We start from the raw sequence: 19,445 nt of genomic DNA, 5'->3' as shown, positions 1-19,445 counted from the left end.
CAGGGCTTCTCAGGCTGCAACTTCCCCAGGCATAGACAGAAACAAGCTTCTTTGAGAGCTTCTCTGGAGCTGGTGCCTTCCCCAGAGGAGAGGTGAGGCCCAACTCAGGTGAATTCCTTGGTCAAGGAATTCAGACCCCAGGGCTTGGTAATTTGAAGCCATTAAAACCAGCCTACAACCTCTCCTCTGTCTCCACCATGCCCCCAGCAGGGAGAGTCTGCCAAAGTTAAAGGTACCACATCATCTTATGCTGGTGGGACCTGCAGGCAGACAAGCACCACATACTGGGCAGGATAAGAAAAACAGAGTCCAGGGACTTCACAGGAAAGTCTTTCAACCTGCTAGGTCTCACCCTCAAGGAACACCGATGCAGGTGATTCTTCCCTCCTGACAGGAGGTCAGTTGGTCTGGGAAAATCCGGCTGGGGTCTATAATACTTAAATAGACCATCTTAAGGATGGGGGGACAAAGGCATCATATAGGCAGGGCAAGAAACAAGAAAACAAGAGCTGAAAAATTCTCCTCTGTTAAACAAAACCTAAGCTACTGGTCCAGAAAAAGCTGAACTGAATGTCAAAGAGCAGACAGACAACAAATTCATCCAGCCAGAAAACCCTAGGTGAAATAAGTGGAAACAATCTCCAGAATAAACTAATTAAGGTAATTAAATGCCTAGACGCCAGCAAAAAATAACAAATCACACTAGGAAAACTGAAGATATGGCCCACTCAAAGAAACAAACCAACAATTCAAATGAGATACAGGAGTAGAAACAATTAATTCAGAATGTATGAACAGACATGGAAAATCACATCAAAAATCAAATCAATGAGTTGAGGGAGGATATAAAGAAGGCAAGGAATGAACAAAAAGAAGAAATAGAAAGTCTGAGAAAACAAATCACAGAACTTAGGGGAATGAAAGGCATGGTAGAAGAGATGAAAAAAACAATGAAACCTACAATGTTAGATTCTGAGGAGCAGAAGATAAGATTAGTGAATGGGAAGATGGAACATCTGAAATTCGACAGGCAAAAGAAAATATAGGAAAAAATGGAAAAATACGAGCAGAGACACAGGGAATTCAATGACAATATGAAGCGCATGAATATACGTGTTGTGGGTGTCCCACAAGGAGAAGAGAAGGGAAAAGGAGGAGAAAAACGAATGGAGGAAACTATCACTGAAAATTTCCCCAAGTCTTACGAAAGACTTAAAATTACAGATCCAAGAAGTGCAGTGTACCCCAAAGAGAATAGATCCAAATAGATGTACTCCAAAACATTTACTAATCAGAATGTCAGAGATCAAAGAGAAAGAGAGAATCTTGAAAGCAGCCAGAGAAAAGCAATCCATCACATACAAGGGAAGCCCAATAAGACTATGTGTAGATTTCTCAGCAGAAACCATGGAGGTGAGAAGACAGTGGGATGATATATTTAAATTACTAAAAGAGAAAAACTGCCAACCAAGAATTTTATATCCAGCAAAATTGTCCTTCAAACATGAAGGAGAAATTAAAACATTTTCAGACAAAAAATCATTGAGAGAATTTGTGATCAAGAGACCGGCTCTGCAAGAAATACTAAAGGGAGCACTAGAGGCAGATACAAAAAGACAGAAGAGAGAGGTGTGGAGAAGACTGTAGAAAGGAAGACTATCAGTAACAGTAAAAAGAAGAAAAATTAGATATGACATATAAAACCCAAAAGGCAAAATGTTAGAAGAAAGTACTACCCATACAGTAATAACACTAAATGTTAATCAATTAAACTCCCCAATCGAAAGACAAAGACTGGCAGAATGGATTAAAAAAACAGGACCCATCTATATGCTATCTACAGGAAATACATCTTAGACCCAAGGATAAACATAGGTTGAAAGTGAAAGGTTGGGAAAAGATATTTCATGCAAATAACAATCAGAAAAGAGCAGGAGTAGCTATAGCAATATCCAACAAATTAGACTTCAAATGTAAAGCAGCTAAAAGAGACAAAGAAGGACACTATGTATTAATAAAAGGAACAATTCAACAAGAAGACATAGCAATCATAAATATTTATGTACCGAGCCAGAATGCTCCAAAATACCTGAGGCAAACACTGAAAAGAGAAATAGACAAATCTACCATAATAGTTGGAGACTTCAATTCCACACTCTCATCAATGGACAGAACATCTAGACAGAGGAACAATAAAGAAACAGAGAATTTGAATAATACAATAAATGAGCTAGACTTAGACATTTATAGAACATTACACCCCACAACAGCAGGATACATCTTTTTCTCAAGTGCTCATGGATCATTGTCAAGGATAGACCATATGCTGGGTCACAAAGCAAGTCTCAATAAATTTAAAAAGACTGAAATTATACAAAACACTTTCTCAGATCATAAAGGAATGAGGTTGGAAATCAATAATAGGCAGACTGCCAGAAAATTCACAAATATGTGGAAGCTCAACAACACACTCTGAAATAGCCAGTGGGTCAAGGAAGAAATTACAAGATAAATCAATAAATATCTTGAGGCAAATGAAAATGAAAACACAACACATCAAAACTTATGGGATGCAGCAAAGGCAGTGCTAAGTGGGAAATTTATTGCCCTAAATGCCTATATCAAAAAAGAAGAAAGGGCAAAAATTGAGGAATTAACTGTCCACTTGGAAGAAGTAGAGAAAGAACAGCAAACTAACCCTAAAGCAACAAAAGGAAAGAAATAATGAAGATTAGAGCAGAAATAAATGAAATTGAGAATATGAAAACAATTGCAAAAATCAACAAAACCAGAAGCTGGTTATATGCGAAAATCAGTAAGATTGATGGACCCTTAGCAAGATTGACAAAAAGAAGAAGAGAGAGATTGCAAGATCAGAAATGGAAGAGGAGACATAACCACTGACTCCACAGAAATAAAGGAAGCAATGACAGGATACTATGAACAACTTTATGCTAATAAATACGACAATGTAAATGAAATGCACAACTTTCTAGAAAGGCATGAACAACCAACTTTGACTCGAGAAAAAACAGACGACCTCAACAAACCAATCACAAGTAAAGAAATTAAATCAGTCATTAAGAAGCTCCTCAAAAAGAAAAGTCCAGGACCAGATGGCTTCACAGGTGAATTCTACCAAACATTCCAGAAAGAATTAGTATCAATCCTGCTCAAAGTCTTCAAAAAAACTGAAGAGGAGGGAAAGCTACCTAACTCATTCTACAAAGCCAACATCACCCTCATACCAAAGCCAGGCAAAGATATTACAAAAAAAGAAAACTACAGACCAATCTCTCTAATGAATATAGATGCAAAAATCCTCAACAAAATTCTAGCAAATTGAATCTAGCAACACATTAAAAGAATTATACATCATGACCAAGCAGGATTCATTCCAGGTATGCAAGGACGGTCCAACATAAGAGATTCAATTAATATAATACACCATATCAACAAATCAAAGCAGAAAAACCACATCTCAATTGATGCAGAAAAGGCATTTGACAAAATTCAACATCCTTTCCTGTTGAAAACACTTCAAAGGATAGGAATAGAATGGAACTTCGTCAACATGATGGAGGGAATATATGAAAAACCCACAGCTAACATCATCCTCAATGGGGTAAAACTGAAAACATTCCCCCTAAGATCAGGAACAAGACAAGGATGTCCACTATCACCACTGTTATTCAACATTGTGTTGGAAGTTCTAGCCAGGGCAATTAGAGAAGAAAAAGAAATACAAGGCATCAAAACTAGAAAGGAAGAAGTAAAACTCTCACTGTTTGCAGATGATATGATACTATATGTTGAAAACCCCAAAAAATCCACAGCAAAACTACTAGAGCTAATAAATGAGTACACAAAGTGGCAGGTTATAACACTCAAAAATCTGTAGTGTTACTATACACTAGTAATCTGAAGGAGAAATCAAGAAAAGAATTCCATTTACAATTGCAACCAAAAGAATAAAATATTTAAGAATAAATTTAACTAAAGAGACAAAAGATCTATGCAAAGTAAACTACAAGAAATTGTTAAAAGAAATCAGAGAAGACCTAAATAGACGGAAGGGCATACTGTGTTCATGAATTGGAAGACTAGATATAGTTAAGATGTCAATTCTACCTAAATTGATTTACAGATTCAATGCAATACCAATTAAAATCCCAACAACTTACTTTTCAGAAATAGAAAAACATAACCAAATTTAACCGGAAGGGCAGGGTGTCCCAAATAGCTAAAAAGTATCCTGAGAAAAAAATGAAGTCAGAGGTCTCACTCTACCTGACTTTAAGGCATATTATGAAGCTACAGTGGTCAAAAACAGCATGGTACTGGCATAAAGATAGATATACTGACCAATGGAATAGAATAGAGTCTTCAGATATAGACCCTCTCATCTATGGACAATCGATCTTTGATAAGGCAGCCAAGTCAACTCACCTGGGACAGAACAGTCTCTTCAATAAATGGTGGCTAGAGAACTGGATAACCATCTGCAAAAGAATGAAACAGGACCCATATCTCACACCCCTATACAAAAATTAACTCAAAATGGATCAAAGACCTAAACATTAGATCTAAGACCATAAAACTGCTAGAAGAAAATGTAGGGAAATAGCTTACAAATCTTATACTAGGAGGTGATTTCCTAGACCTTATACCCAAAGCAAGAGCACTGAAGAAAGAAAGAAAGAAATGGAAACTCCTCAAAATTAAACTCTTTTGCACATCAAAGAACTTCGTCAAGAAAGTAAAAAGCCTACAAAATGGGAAACAATATTTGGAAACGATATATCAGATAAAGGTCTAGTATCCAGAGTTTATAAATAGATTGTTCAACTCAACAACAAAAAGACAGACAACCCAATTACAAAATGGGCAAAAGACTTGAACAGACACTTCTCAGAAGAGGAAATACAATTGGCCAAAAGGCATATGAAGAGATGCTCAACTTTCCTGGCTATTAGAGAAATGCAAATCAAAACCACAATGAGATATCATCTCACACCCACCAGAATGGCCATTATCAATAAAACAGAAAATGACAAATGCAGGAGAGGATGTGGAGAAAGAGGCACACTTATCCACTGTTGGTGGGAATGTCAAGTGGTACAACCGCTGTGGAAGGCAGTTTGGCAGTTCCTCAAAAAGGTAAATATAGAATTTCCATATGACCCAGCAATACCATTGCTAGGTATCTACTCAGAGGACATGAGGGCAAGGACACAAATGGACATTTGCACACCAATGTTTATAGCAGCATTATTTACAATTGTGAAAAGATGGAAACAGCCAAAATGTCCATCAACAGATGAGTGGCTAAACAAACTGTGGTATATACATATGATGGAATATTATGCAGCTGTAATACAGAATAAAGTTATGAAGTATGTAACAACACGGATGGACCTTAAGGACATTATGCTGAATGAGATTAGCCAGAAACAAAAGGACAAATACTGTATGGTCTCACTGATATGAACTGACATTAGTGAATAAGCCTGGAGAATTTCATTGGTAACAGAGACCATCAGGAGGTAGAAATAGGGTAAGATATTGGGTAATTGGAGCTGAAGGGATACAGATTGTGCAATAGGACTGAATGTAAAAACTCAGAAATGGACAGCACAATACTACCTAACTGTAATACAATTATGTTGAAACACTGAATGAAGCTGAATGTGAGAATGATAGAAGGAGGAGGGCTGGGGGCACAAATGAGATCAGAAAGAAAGATGATAAAGACTGAGATGGTATAATCTAGAAATGCCTAGAGTGTATAATGATAGTAACTAAATGTACAAATTTTAAAAATGTTTTTGCATGAGTAAGAACAAAGGACTGCCATTACTACAGGCTGCTGAAAATAGACGGTATTTAATATTTTAAAATTTTACCTTATGTGTGAGACTAAAGCAAAAAATGTTTATTTGGTACAAAATTCATATTTTGACTAGTGCATTTCCTAATATAATTTATGTAGACAGCTTAATTGAACACCATAAGTACATGGAATCTTGAGTAGGGCATGAGATTTTGTTGGTTTGTCCAGAGTGATGCCCCAATAAATTCCAGAGTGATCTGAACAGTGAATAAAAAAGTACTTGGAAAGTCCCCTTCGGGGAATGATGAGAAAGGGAGAAAATTCAACTTCCCCAAGTTGAATATTTGATATTCTCACAAGCAGTGTGGACAATCAAAGCTATAGGCTGAGCCCCCAATCTTGGAATTTGTTCATATGAAACTTAACCCCACAAACGATAGGTCAAGCCTACTTAAAATTAGGCCTAAGAGCCACCCCCAAGAGAACCTCTTTTGTTGCTCAGGTGTGGCCTCTCTCTCCAGCCAACACAACAAGCAAACTTACCGCCCTCCCCCTGTCTATGTGGTACATGACTCCTGGTAACGTGGGACAGAAATCTTGAAATGAGCTGAGACTCAGCATAAAGGCATTGAAAAAACCCCCAGAATGAGCTGAGACTCAGCATCAAGGGATTGAGAAAACCTTCTCAACCAAAAGGGGGAAGCGTGAAATGAGACAAAATAAAGTGTCAATGGCTGAGAGATCCCAAACAGAGTCGAGAGGTTATCCTGGAGGTTATTCTTACACATTAAGTAGATATCGCCTTGTTAGTCAAGATGTAATGGAGAGGCTGGAGGGAACTGCCTGAAAATGTGGAGCTGTGCTCCAGTAGCCATGTTTCTTGAAGATGATTGTATAATGATATAGCTTTCAATGTGACTGTGTGATTGTGAAAACTTTGTGTCTGATGTTCCTTTTATCTACCCTATCAACAGATGAGTAAAACATATGGAATAAAGATGAATAATAGGGGGAACAAATGTCAAAATAAATTTAGAGTGAAATGCTGGTGATCAGTAAGGGGGAGGGGTGGGGGTATGCTATGTATGAATTTTTTTCTGTTTTCTTTTTATTTCTTTTTCTGAATACATGTGAATGTTCCAAGAAATGATCATGATGATGAATATGCAACTATGTGGTGATATTGTGAATTACTGATTATATATGTAGAACGGAATGATCAAAAGTCAAAAAAAAAAAAAAAAACTGGGGCCAGCCTCATTCATGGTGTGATTTTTAGGGGCCCTCCTTCCCTAAATGTATCTTCCTACCTTCCTGCAGAATGCCTGCCCGTCCTTGCCCAGAGGAAGACTTTCCAATCCAATAGGAAGGCATAGTAGGCTTTTTAAAAAGACACGTTCTTGACTAGAGATATGAATGAAGCTGATCTGGATAGGACTAAGGTTAATCAAAATACAGAGTAAAGGATGGTATTGTCCATATTTTCAAACTTGAACCTTTGTACAAGACCAAAGGGAGAGATGTTTGGGTAACGCATTACCTAATTTAACTTGTATGGTCAATTTAGTTCATAGTTTGGGTAGCGCATTACCTAATTTATCTTGTATTGTAGTTTAGTTGAAAACCACAAGTACATGGAATCTTGAATACAGCATGAGATCTTATTGGTTTGTACAGGTTAGTGTGATGCCCTGTATATCCCAGAGTAATCTGGATAGTGAATAAAAAAAATATTTGCAATGTCCCCTTGTGGGGCTGGGGAGAAAGGAGGAAATATTCAACTCCCCCTCTGGGGAATTCCTGATATTCTCACAAGCAGTGTGAGCCCTTGATCTTGGGGTTCGCCCCTATGAAACTTATTTCTGCAAAGGATAGACTAAGCTTACTTGTAATTATGCCTAAGAGCCACCTCCAGAGAACCTCCTTTCTTGCTCTGTTGCTAAGTCAACTAGGCAGGTGAACTCACTGCCCTCCCTCCTACGTAGGACATAACTGTCAGAAGTGTAAATCTTCCTGGCAACATGGGACAGAGCTCCTGGGATGAGCCAGAACCCAGCATCATGGGACTGAGAAAGCCTCCTTGACCAAATGGGGGAAGAGAGAAATGAGACAAAAGAAAGTTTCAGTGGCTGAGAGATTTCAGAGTTGAGAGGTTATCCTGAAGGTTATTCTTATGCATTATATAGATATCCCTTTTTAGTTTATGGTGTATTGTGGTGGCTGGAGGGACATTTCTGAAACTGTTGAGCTGTGTTCCAGTAGCCTTTATTCTTGATGACAATTGTATAATGATATGTAACTGTGTGATTGTGAAACCTTGTGTCTGATGCTCCTTTTATACAGGGTATGGACAGATGAGTAAAAAAGTAAGGATGAAAATAAATAAATAATGGGGGGAGGGGATAAAGGGTAAAAAAAATGGGTAGATTGAAATATTGGCCGTCAGTGAGAGGGAGGGGTAAGGGGTATGGGTTAAGTGAATATTTTCCTTTTTCTTTTCTATTTCTTTTTCTGTAGTGATGCAAATGTTCTAAAAATGATCTTGATGATGAATGCACAGCCATGTGATACATTGTGAGCCATTTATTATATACCATGTATAGACTATATGTGTGTGAAGATTTCTCTTTCTTTACATATATATAAAAGACAGGTTTTATTTGCTACATACAATAACAGTTAGAATAACAGAAAAAGAGATCAGACTTCAACTAGAGATAAAAATGAAGCTGATCTGGTTGGAATTAAGGTAAATCAGCATACAAGGCAAAAGATGATGGTGTGTGTACTCTAGCACTTCAACTACTGTATGTGACCAAAGACAGAGAAGTTTATTGTACCTAAATTTTCTGTAACACCAATCTATATCAACCTGTCTGGATAGGTCATTTAAACAACCCAAGCACATGGAGACCAGAACAGGAAAGAGGCTTTGTAATTTCTGTATAGCTTAATGTAATGCCCAGAGACATCCAAGACTCTGGCGGGCTGGTAATTTAAAAGTATTGGTAGAGTCCCTTGAGGAGGAAAAATAAGGAACTGTGAAATTTTCCCATCTAGGAAACCCCTAGTGCTCTCTCAAACATCAGGGACTCCTAAGAGCCCTTGATTTTGAGGTTTGCCCTTATGAAACATTTCTGTCGTGGAGAAGTTAAAACTACCTATTATTATGACTAAGAGTTGCTTCTAAAAATCATCTTTAGTTACTATTTAGACCTCTGATGTGGTCTCTTTCTCACTCTCTCTAAACCCAACTCTGCAAGGAAGATCATTACTCTCCTCCCTATGGGGGTCATGATATTCAGGGGTGAAAGTCTCCCTGACAACGTGGGACATGACTCCCAAGGATGAGCCTGGCCCTGGCACCATGGGATCAATAATGCCTTATGGACCAAAAACGGGGAAAGAAGGATAACAAACAAGCTTATCAGTGTCTAAGAGAGTTCAAATAGAGTCGAGACGCTATTCTGGAGGCTTATGCAACCTTCAACTAAATATTGCTAGGGCTTGCCAAACCCCAACCAACATCATGCCTATTAATGCTAAAGAACATCTAGGGTTCAGCTGAGATTCTATAAAATTTTCATGCACTAAGTTTACTTTTCAGAAACTTATGCCCTCCAGATGGAAGGTTAGGTAAGTCCTGAAACCCAGAGGGGCCAGCCACTCCAAAACATCAACTAGTTCCATCCCCTAACCCTATACTGCTTTTACACTCCTTTCCAACTCAAAGATCCTTATAGAGTAGGAGAAGGATCAAAGGAGAAGTAGGAGTTGTAAGAGAGAAGACAGGATTTAACAAATGAGTATGACTGCTGAATCACTATATTGATATTTCTTTTAGCCTCCAGTGTTTTGGAGCAGATAGAAGGAAAAACCTGAAACTCTGGAATGGTAACCCATATGAAACTGTGAAATCTGTTCTGTAGCTGCTAGGTGGAGTGTACTTTGAAAAGTTTTTCTTTTTTTTTTTTTTAATTCAGGCAGAGAGTGCCTGATTTAGAGGGAAGGGGAGGGAATTTGTCCTGCACATGGACACCCAGAGGGGTAGCTGGGATGCAGAGATCAGACTTCACAATTGTCAAATGAGGGTGAAATCAGCTGAAACCACGGACTGTGTTGTTCCGGGGGTCGGGGAGGGGGGAGTTTTCAGGGCACCTAAACTGAAGTGTGTGCAGTTCCTATCTCGGTACTCCAGCGGCCTGTGTGATGTTTCTTACTCAATTAGAGCCTCAATTTCCTGAGCTGGGAAATAAAGAAGCTGACTAGATTTCTCTAAAGAACCTCTTTCAACTCTAACTTCTCCGTTTTTATGGACACCCTGATGAGCCTCCAGGGTAAATCTTCACTCATTATACCAAAATAGAACAAGCTGTTTTGGGCACATGTTGTACTGAAAGGATCTACCACAAACCACAAGGCCAGGGGGTACAAAACAGCAAATTTAATTTCCTTTGGGCTCCCAAACGAGGATGAATATATTAAAGTGAATCTTGTGCTAAGCATGCTGTACAAACACTGTCTAGGGTTACACTCATCTATTTTCAGCTCACAGGACAGATGCTGAAGCTGCCAGCATACTGCAGGTTTGCTGCTCAGGTCTATAACAAGAATCCAGACAAGGTTTCCCTGGATTTAAAAGTATTTCACGAGTCCTCAAAAGTACTATCAGGGACATCTGTAGCTACGGTGGTGGGTGCCTTTGGGCAAAGGGCTTCTAAAAGATTTTTCAACCAATCACATTTATTAAGTCTCAACGGTATACCATGCATATCTCTAACAATGCTCACGGTGGACTAATTTCTGTAATTCAAGGACTGTCTAAATGAAACAAGTATTTTTTTTTCCAAAATGAAAATGTTGTATTCTATATATGGAAGCTATCTGTTGACCAATCTTGGTATTCATAATGTATTTGAAACTAAATCTACCCAACGTTATTTTCCTCTCCTCTTTCTCCTGTCTTAGCCAAAAATGCCACCTTCATTTCTGCCTCTTTTCCTTTTTAAAATATACTCTCCTTTTTACTACCCATCCATCATAGTCTAGCTTAAGTCAATCTTTCACGATGCCTCCTCTCATCCACCCAGATATGGTCTAGTTTCCTTGAACTCCTGTATGATCTATTTCCTACAATGTTCACTTTGACCTATATATTATTTTGTACAACTTTACTCTTAGTTGCATTAATCTTTCCTCTTCGACTACACCACAACTTCTATGAGTGAAGAACCATCTCATTTTTCTTTCTTACCTCCCAAAGGGTCTGGCACAGGTTAAAGGTAAATAACAGACTAAGGGTTTAGGTTTTCATCTTTGTTTTAAGCCGGGTAGCACAATGCAAAATGCAAAACATGAACTCCTAGCCTTGGGCCATTCAGTAGCTGCATACCATTCAAGAAAAATCTAACCAGCAGCAGGGTGTTCCTGCCACTACCTTTCTATTAATACGAAGGAGTACTGGGACCACCTGTGTGTCTGTCCATGGGCCTGGATTAAAAAGATTAAATAACTTTCCTTCTGGAAGAGACACTATTCGCCAGAAGCTGCATATACAGCAGGCATCTGAGCGCTGTCTGCGATCAGGATTCAGAAAGTCTGGACAGGTATGGTTCAGGCTGGTGGACTGGGCCATCCAGGAGTCAGCTGACAGCTCAGCAAGGAGCCAGACCACAAAACAGAATGCTACAGTATCTGGGCAGTTCCAAGGACAAGGAGCTAAACCGAAGGTGCGATTTTCATTTAAGTTCTGTGAGGCAGTGAGACAGTGAGACAGAAGGAGCTCTGCTTTGGTGAAAAAAAAAGAAAAAAAAAAGTGAAAAAGTATACCCAAAAAGAGGACACTGAGAGACTCAGGTGCAGGGATGGAAATACACAGACACACACACATGCACACATGCACATGAAAACTAGGAGACAAAAAAGATCACAAGAAGTACTACTAGGAATGGAATGATCATATGTTCAGGATGGTTGTGTTTCTTTCTTGTCATAATTTTTTAATTAACAAAAAAATAAAATAAAAAAGAAGCGCTACTGGAAAATTTTTACATGAATTATCTCCTGCAGGTACTCAGTATACATATATCCAAATTTTCAGGCCACTTTTTGTACTCAGTGTAGCCTCAAATACACTTGGTATTTATTTGTTTATTTTAATGACCAACAGAATGCAAGTAAAAGAAACCCGCAGGGAGGAACTCAAGAAACCTAAATATCCATTTTGTATATGATTGTGAAGAAAATAAAGAGGTTTCTCAGGGGAATAAACTAAAATGCTATTTTACATATCAGATCCCATCCTGAGGAAAATCTTGGTAGATGCAACTACCAAGATCCAACTATCAGGGATACAGAGAGTGAAGAGCAAATAGTTGTCATCTATACGTTGACTTATTGCAGGTTTATATTTTCTCTTCCTTAACAGTTACTCAGACCTTTGCAGCACTTGATACACAGCCAACTTTTCAGGGCACCTGTGTGCCAATGCAGTCTTTGAATACACTTGGTATATACTGGTATGTATTTAACGAGGCAGAACCTTGTTAGGGTGGTATAATCACACCTATCTGCATCTCTGGGTCACTCAAACCATCGGTGGGGCAGAGGTACCAAAGCAGAGCAAGCACTACACAGAGGCAAAAGGCCACCGTCAGCAGCCAGGAAAGAATTATGCCAAATGTGGGGAAAAAAGACTCCAGGTGGGAACCCCAGAGTACCCAGTTTTCTACAGATTTGAGTCCCAATTAGGTGCTACATAATAATAAATCCACATTACACGTGCTTAGGCTCATTACAAGTTATAAATTGCTTCCACATATTTTATCTCATCCAATGTTGTAAATAGTCATGTGAGGTAGTTAATCTCTTCACAGACAAGAAGAAAGTTTATCTTGGTGATAGGAATTGGCCCCTAATAGTTTGCAAATGGCAAAGGCACGCATATAACACCTAGAATTTAAGGTTTTCCACTTACCAAGACTCCACACTTGCTAGAGGGCAACCAACTTCATTAATAAGATTTCTGCATAGTTGTCATTGGTGACATTAATGATTGTATTCGTAGACTTGTTTTGCATATTTGTGATTTTTCCTGGATCCTCCATTATTTTATAAATTCCCCCAAAGACTTATGTTTCTCTATAACTCCCTACTTTGCTATGATGGATGGGAAGGTATTCAAACACTGCTGATGATTATACAAAGAATCTGAAAACTTAATGTTTGTTGCTCAAGCAAATATTATACAAGAGAATGGTTTACACAATGGGAATTTAGTAGCTCACGGTTTTGAGGCTAGGACAAAAGTTCAAATCAAGGCACCATCGAGGCAAAGCTTTCTTCCTGAAGACTGTGGCATTCTGGGGCTGGCTGCTCGTGATCCTTGGTTCTGGGTCCTTTGTCTCATGGCAGTGCACATGGTGGCTTCCCCTGGCCTCTCTTTTCTCTTCCAGGATCCGCTGATGTTCAACTTCTCACCTCTTGTGGCTTTCTCACTCTGTCTGAGTTTCATTCTGCTTATAAAGGGCTCCAGTAATAACATTAAGACTCTTCCTGGGCCACACCTTAGTCGAAGTAAACTCTTCAAAAGGTCTTCCTTACAACAGATTCACACGTACAAGAATGGATTAAGTTTAAGAACATGTTTTTCTGGCGTACATACAGCTCCAAACCACCACACGTACCAAATTCTACTTAAGGCCCACAGAATGCCTAGTGGGGTTAACTAGATAAGAAAAGATCTGGTCAGCTCTCAGCCACATTCTCCTGACAGCTATCATTTGACCTGGAGTGGCATTTGAAAATGGCCAAAAGTTATACCCTATTAATTAGACTACCAGAGGCAAGACAGGGAAGCTGAAAGGGAATTTTCCGGAAATCATTCAGATTCTAGAGGAACTTTGAAGGACTTTTCTCAATTTAATGTCACCATGCTACTTTTATCACATGCAAGAAGCTAGGAAGCAAACCAATATGACTAACTCACTCCCAGAGGCATCAAGAAGTAAATGATACTTGTGCTTGGAGAATTAGTGGGTTGTTTGACATGGCTTTTAAATGAGACTTTGGCATTTGTTTAAGCCCAGTGGACTGTTCCTTTGTGACTCTGATTAACATCAGAGTTCCACCTCCTCTGGTGTCTTCTGAAAAGAAAACTTTAAATGCCCCGCAAATCAGACTCCATTTATCAAAACTTGTGACTTCCCCATTGAAATTCACATGATAATAAAATAAAAAACAGCTTGATTCAAAAGTAACTCAAGTTCTTAATTTCTGTGGTTTAAGGAAGGGGTTGCAAACAGCAAATGGAACCAGTCCAGAATAAGAGTGTTCAGACTAAAACAATGGTGAAATATTTACTCAAAATTAAAGGACTTAAGCCAACCAAAGAATAGAGGTTTGCATTAGTTTAATAATAGAGAAATAATGATTTGAAAGTAACTGATACAATTACTTGGTGGCCATAATAGTAATTGAACAAATAAAAGTGAATAATATGTCCATGATTAGAGAATCACATACTTTATCGTCCTCCTTGGATTATTATGGTTATTTATAAAATTCCCCTCCATAAGAAAAAATAATCTTTCTTCTTCTAGCTTTCCCCCATTTTCTAGACAATATTTTCCATTATTTGCTGCAACGATCACTTCAGTTTATTAAATCTCACTAATGACATTTAACTTTGCCCACGAAGGATGGAGACGCTGAAGCTGTCACCCAAACCAAACTCAAACAGTGAAACTTTCTGCACTGAATTGTGTGCCACTGGATAAAATCCAGGCATCACATTGAATAGTCAATTAGTACTATTAATTGTGCTTATGGTGTGACAAATTGTTTTTGTAATGCATCACTACGCTCAGTTTTGTATTGGAGTAGATTGTTAAATTGTTACTTAATGTGAACTTTTTCTGCATTCCTTGAAGATATGAACAGAAAGCCAGAAGGTCAGAATTGAAAGAAAGTCAAATGCTAGTCTTGGATTAAGAAATCAGTGTTGCAAAATTCAAATCCAGATAATAAAACATTATTTGCACTTGAGAATTGTCAGTAAAAATTACACTGGACAATGTGAAGTGAGGCAAGGATGACTTTATTCAAAACTATATGCAACAGAGAAGAGAGAAATCAGAAAGCTACTGTGGCGTGACAGAGAGACTGAGACGGAGAGAGATGGAGAGATTAGAAGGCTATTCCAACAGCTATATGCATTAGAGGAGAGAGACCAGAAGGCTCTTACAGTAGGAGAGAGAGGACTGCACTCCCTGAAGCAGAGAGCAGGAGAGTATCTAAGGCATGAGATGAGCTAATAGGAGAGGACTGGAGAGGGAGGTCAAGCGATGGGGTGTGCCCATTTCCTGCTGTTATTTCCTGAGTTTACTGTTGAGGCCAGGTAGAACATGTTCTATCTGGATTCTGTGTAAGAGGAGAAGAGGGAGGCCAGGGTTCTAGGGATAAAGAGAAGCCTTTATAAAATTTAGTCAAGCTAAGGAGAAGTTAAAGTTCTATTAGACAGTAACATGGTGGGTCCAGTGGGGAGTTTCTTCAGCTATGCTGTTTTCCAGGACCACAGATCCCAGGTAAAATTCAACATTGTCAGAATATAAACATTTCTTCTTCATGTTCTTTAATCTTATTTTATGCCCTATGAACATTTCTAAACTTCTACTGGTATTCTATAGATGATTCCATTGTAAACATTAATGCCTCTGGATCTTTCTCTTAATCCCAGTCTAGTATGCAACATGAAAGCAGGCTTGTCAGTCCCTGGCATTCACTGTTGTAACCTAGGACTGCCCCTGGGATAGACCTGGCACTCTAGAAATATTTGCTGAATAAAGGAATGAAGACAAGATTGTGACCTCGCAATGGAAATCTCAATCTGGATGTCCCCTTGGCTCTGATCCAGCATACACAAAACACGGTGGACAATCAGTATTATTTCAGTGCTTCCACCATTCTCTACTCCTTTCTTCCCTACCCCACCCATAATCACACACATTGTCTCATCAGCAGCAGCCCCTACTAAACAGTTCCTCTTCCTAAACATCTGATTTCTATGAATGATTCTTCCAACCCAGGCAAGAACTTGGGTCAAGGGCTCCTTAAGGCCAGAAATTGAGTTTTTGACATTTTTGTGCATCCCCAGCACTCTGAATAGTGCTGAAAAGAGCTCTGTAAATGTTTTCAGCACTCAAATTTCTTCTCCTATATTCAACCTATCATCAAGTTGCTAACATCTCTGAAGTATCCCTAAGATCTACCTTAATCCCAGGACCACTCTTCTAGTTCAGTCTCCTCATCTAGTCTCTCTAACTCCATTCTTCACATGCATACCTGCTCTCCAAACTCATCTGTCCGACTTAAGAACATACAGAGATTCTCTCTTTTATGCCACAGGCTCTGGGTCCTGTGTGCATCTCTGGAGGCTCTCTGCAAGATGCTCTTACTCTGCCTCAAACTTTATCAACCACATTTACCACTGCACTCAACTCCAGTTGCCTGTTCCAATCCAGCAGGGGCACAAGCTATACCTATTCTGATTTCTGTGTCCATGGAATTCCCACTGTCAGATATTTCATCCCCCCTCCCTTTGACTTCTCTAAAACCTACTCATCTTTCCTCATATCTTATCTCTGCCATGAATCCATCCCCCAAATTATTTCTCCTTTCAGAAATTGTTGCTTCAATTCTCCACGGTTCTTCACAATATTGTGTTCAATTGCCCTCCACTGATTCATGGATTCTTATTTTATTTCTCTACTTACATAGTCATCACTCTGAGGGCAGGGATCCCTTCTATTTCTTGACAACTTGTTCAATACAAGTAAAAGTTGGTCCCACAGGCTCTCAATAAATATTTATAGGCTGATTAACTAAAAATAAAATATCATCAGTAGGTGTATGAATAAGAAAGTTATTCTGGGAGGAAAAGATAAAAAGGACATATCTTACCCAAGTTTCTCTGAAATTTGCTGGAGAAATCTGTGTCCTATATATACCTAAGAGACCTCAAATAAATCCATACCAAAATGTTAATTGTACTTTTTTAAAAAAGGTAACATACATGGTCTTAATTCTTGTTCATCTATTAATTGCAAGCACAGTGACAGACCTTGTGTTTTGTTGCTGCCATGTGAATGACAGTTCTGTTGCTACAACATCAGAGATGCCTGAACCCAAAAATCAAACAGAAGAAATGTGCTTTCGATGTTGGCATCATTCCTAGTGAGAATCATAGTGGGAAGAATAATGGCCCTCGTTCTCTCTGCTACTTATATAAGGGCTATTTATCATTTTGATAAGTCTTTGATCCACGCCAACAGTGTCACAATATTGCATCTATTAGTTACTCTACCCAAGTGTCATGTGATGTGCAGGAATATCATGACTCAGATTAAACAACATAATTGCCTCGTGAGATGCAGAGAAATCATGCAAGGGACCCACACAGTGAGGACCAGAACTTGAATTCAAAGCTCTGGTGTCCTGCATAGAGTTCTGGGAAAACCCACAAAAGTCTTTCCTCAATACAGCCTGGGAAACATTTGCCATAAGTTCATCACTCCAGTCTCACAGTCCAGCAATACTGAAAACCAACTCATTCCTGTAAAGATTTACTGGGTTCCTTTTACATGTTAGACACTGTGCTAGACAAGGGGATATGGCAAGGACCCTGTAAGTTCTGGCCTCTTTCATGCAGCTTAGACTCTAGAGAGTGGCCTGCAAAGGAGAGACCAAGGTCATCCTCTGGGTACAAATAGAAAATGCCAAAATGTCTATGTTTATTTTTATCTCATCCTTAAAAACATTTTTTTAATTTTTATTTTTGTGCATGTTTATGATATACATTATTCATCAGTGTGGTAGTTTGTAATATTTTTGCTCAAAAATATTTTTCCCAAAGTATTTTTACAGACAGGCATAAGCAAGCAGAAACATTTGGAGACCAGTGGATTGGAGGACTGTTTGGACTTTCTTGAACAGGCCAATTACATTTCACGTCTTCAAGTCTTTCCATTTGGCTCTTTTTTCTGCTTAAAGTGCCCTCTCCTGTCTCTCATTGTAAACCCAACAGACTTCTTCAAAGCCCAGCTCAGCTATCACCTGCTAGAAGAAGTCTTCTCTAACCTTCTGTCCCCAAGAGGAGAGGCTGGTATGATGCCTGGCACACAGAAACTCACAATTTATGGGATTTGTTTTTTCCTAATTGCAATTGACATAAACAGGACTGAAGTTCTGCACAGGCCATCAGTATAGTTTACTTCTTCCTACTCCCACTGGTGAAGGGCAAAGGCCCTTTGGGGTGGGGGAGGGTGTTGATGCCTGAGATGTTAGACTTCAACCCTGAGCCCTAGAGAAGTAGATAATTTAGAACTGGGACATAAGAAAGCTGCACATTTTAAATTTACCAGCGAAGACTGACAAGTTTCAATCCTTGCAAAACTGTATGCAATAGAGACAAGAGAGACCAGATGTCTATAGTGATAAAGACAGGGAGAGACCAGAAGACTATCAAAATAGGAGAGAAAGAGTCCTCGACTCCACTGAAGTAGAGTAGAGGGCAGGGGAGTACTTAAGGCATGGGACAAGCTAATGGAAGAGGACTGGAGGACAAGGTCAAGCAATGGGGTATGTTCATTTCTCGATGTTATGTCCTGAGTTTCCTGTTGAGACCAGGTGGTAAGAGATGCAAGGAGAGGCTTGTCTAAAGTTCTGTCAAGTCAAGCAGAAGTTAGGGCTCTCTAGGACAGTAACAAGATGGATTGGGTGGGAAGTTTTTTAATCTACACTGTTTTCCAGGATCACAGGGTTCAGATAAAATTCAACATTGCCATCCTGAATTAAAGATGGAGAATAAGCACTGCCAAAGCTGGGAAGAACAAATCAGAAATACAGAGCTATGCTGGGTTCAAGTTGGACAGTCCTGTGATGATGATACCTGTGAGCTGAGAGGAAGGGAGCCCAGGCTGAGTTTCCAGCCTCACGTCCTGTCTCAACTCCATAACTCCATGCGATCTCAGAGGCCACATGGTCTCCAGAGAAGGAAATATTCTTGATTCTTCAGAAATACTTTTAGAGTTAGGATGATACAGTAGGGAGAACATATCTGTCATTTGCTGTCCTGCTCTGTCACCACATCAGATGGCCAAGAGTCATGTAAAAGGGTAGATTAGAGCATTGCCCAAGTCCAGACTAAAGTTCAACCACTCAATTATGGCAATGACAGATTCAAAAGGAGATAAAATGTTGGATTTGATCATGATCAACATTTAGGAAGAGCTTCACTAAAGTGTGATTTAGGCAACTAATTAGTTTTCAGGACCTCATCCAAACATACATTCATGGACTGTCTAATATGCTATGCATTGGGCCATGCTAGGCCCCAGGCATACAGCAGCAAACAAACCAGACAAGGTTCCTGCCCCCATGGAGCAGACAGTTTAGTAAACTTCACTGTCCTTGTCTTCAAAATGCAAAGGTTCTTTTCATGTTTAAAAACAATGAAATTTGATGAATTCAGCAGGAACCTCAAAGAAGCATGATGCTCAAGATTCCCTCTCCAATTTCTTACATATAAAAAATTCCAGTTGATATTCTAAGAAAC

General features: G+C 39.0%; 1 protein-coding gene across 1 annotated transcript in view; it reads right to left on the bottom strand.

Moving 5' to 3' along the window:
• Positions 1 to 19,445, bottom strand: part of DEPTOR (DEP domain containing MTOR interacting protein) — a 168,101-nt gene that overhangs the window by 125,084 nt on the left and 23,572 nt on the right. The window lies entirely within an intron of this gene.

Source organism: Tamandua tetradactyla, chromosome 6 (genome assembly GCF_023851605.1).
Source record: "Tamandua tetradactyla isolate mTamTet1 chromosome 6, mTamTet1.pri, whole genome shotgun sequence".
NCBI lineage: Eukaryota > Metazoa > Chordata > Mammalia > Pilosa > Myrmecophagidae > Tamandua > Tamandua tetradactyla.
This window is presented reverse-complemented; position numbering and strand designations above follow the sequence as displayed.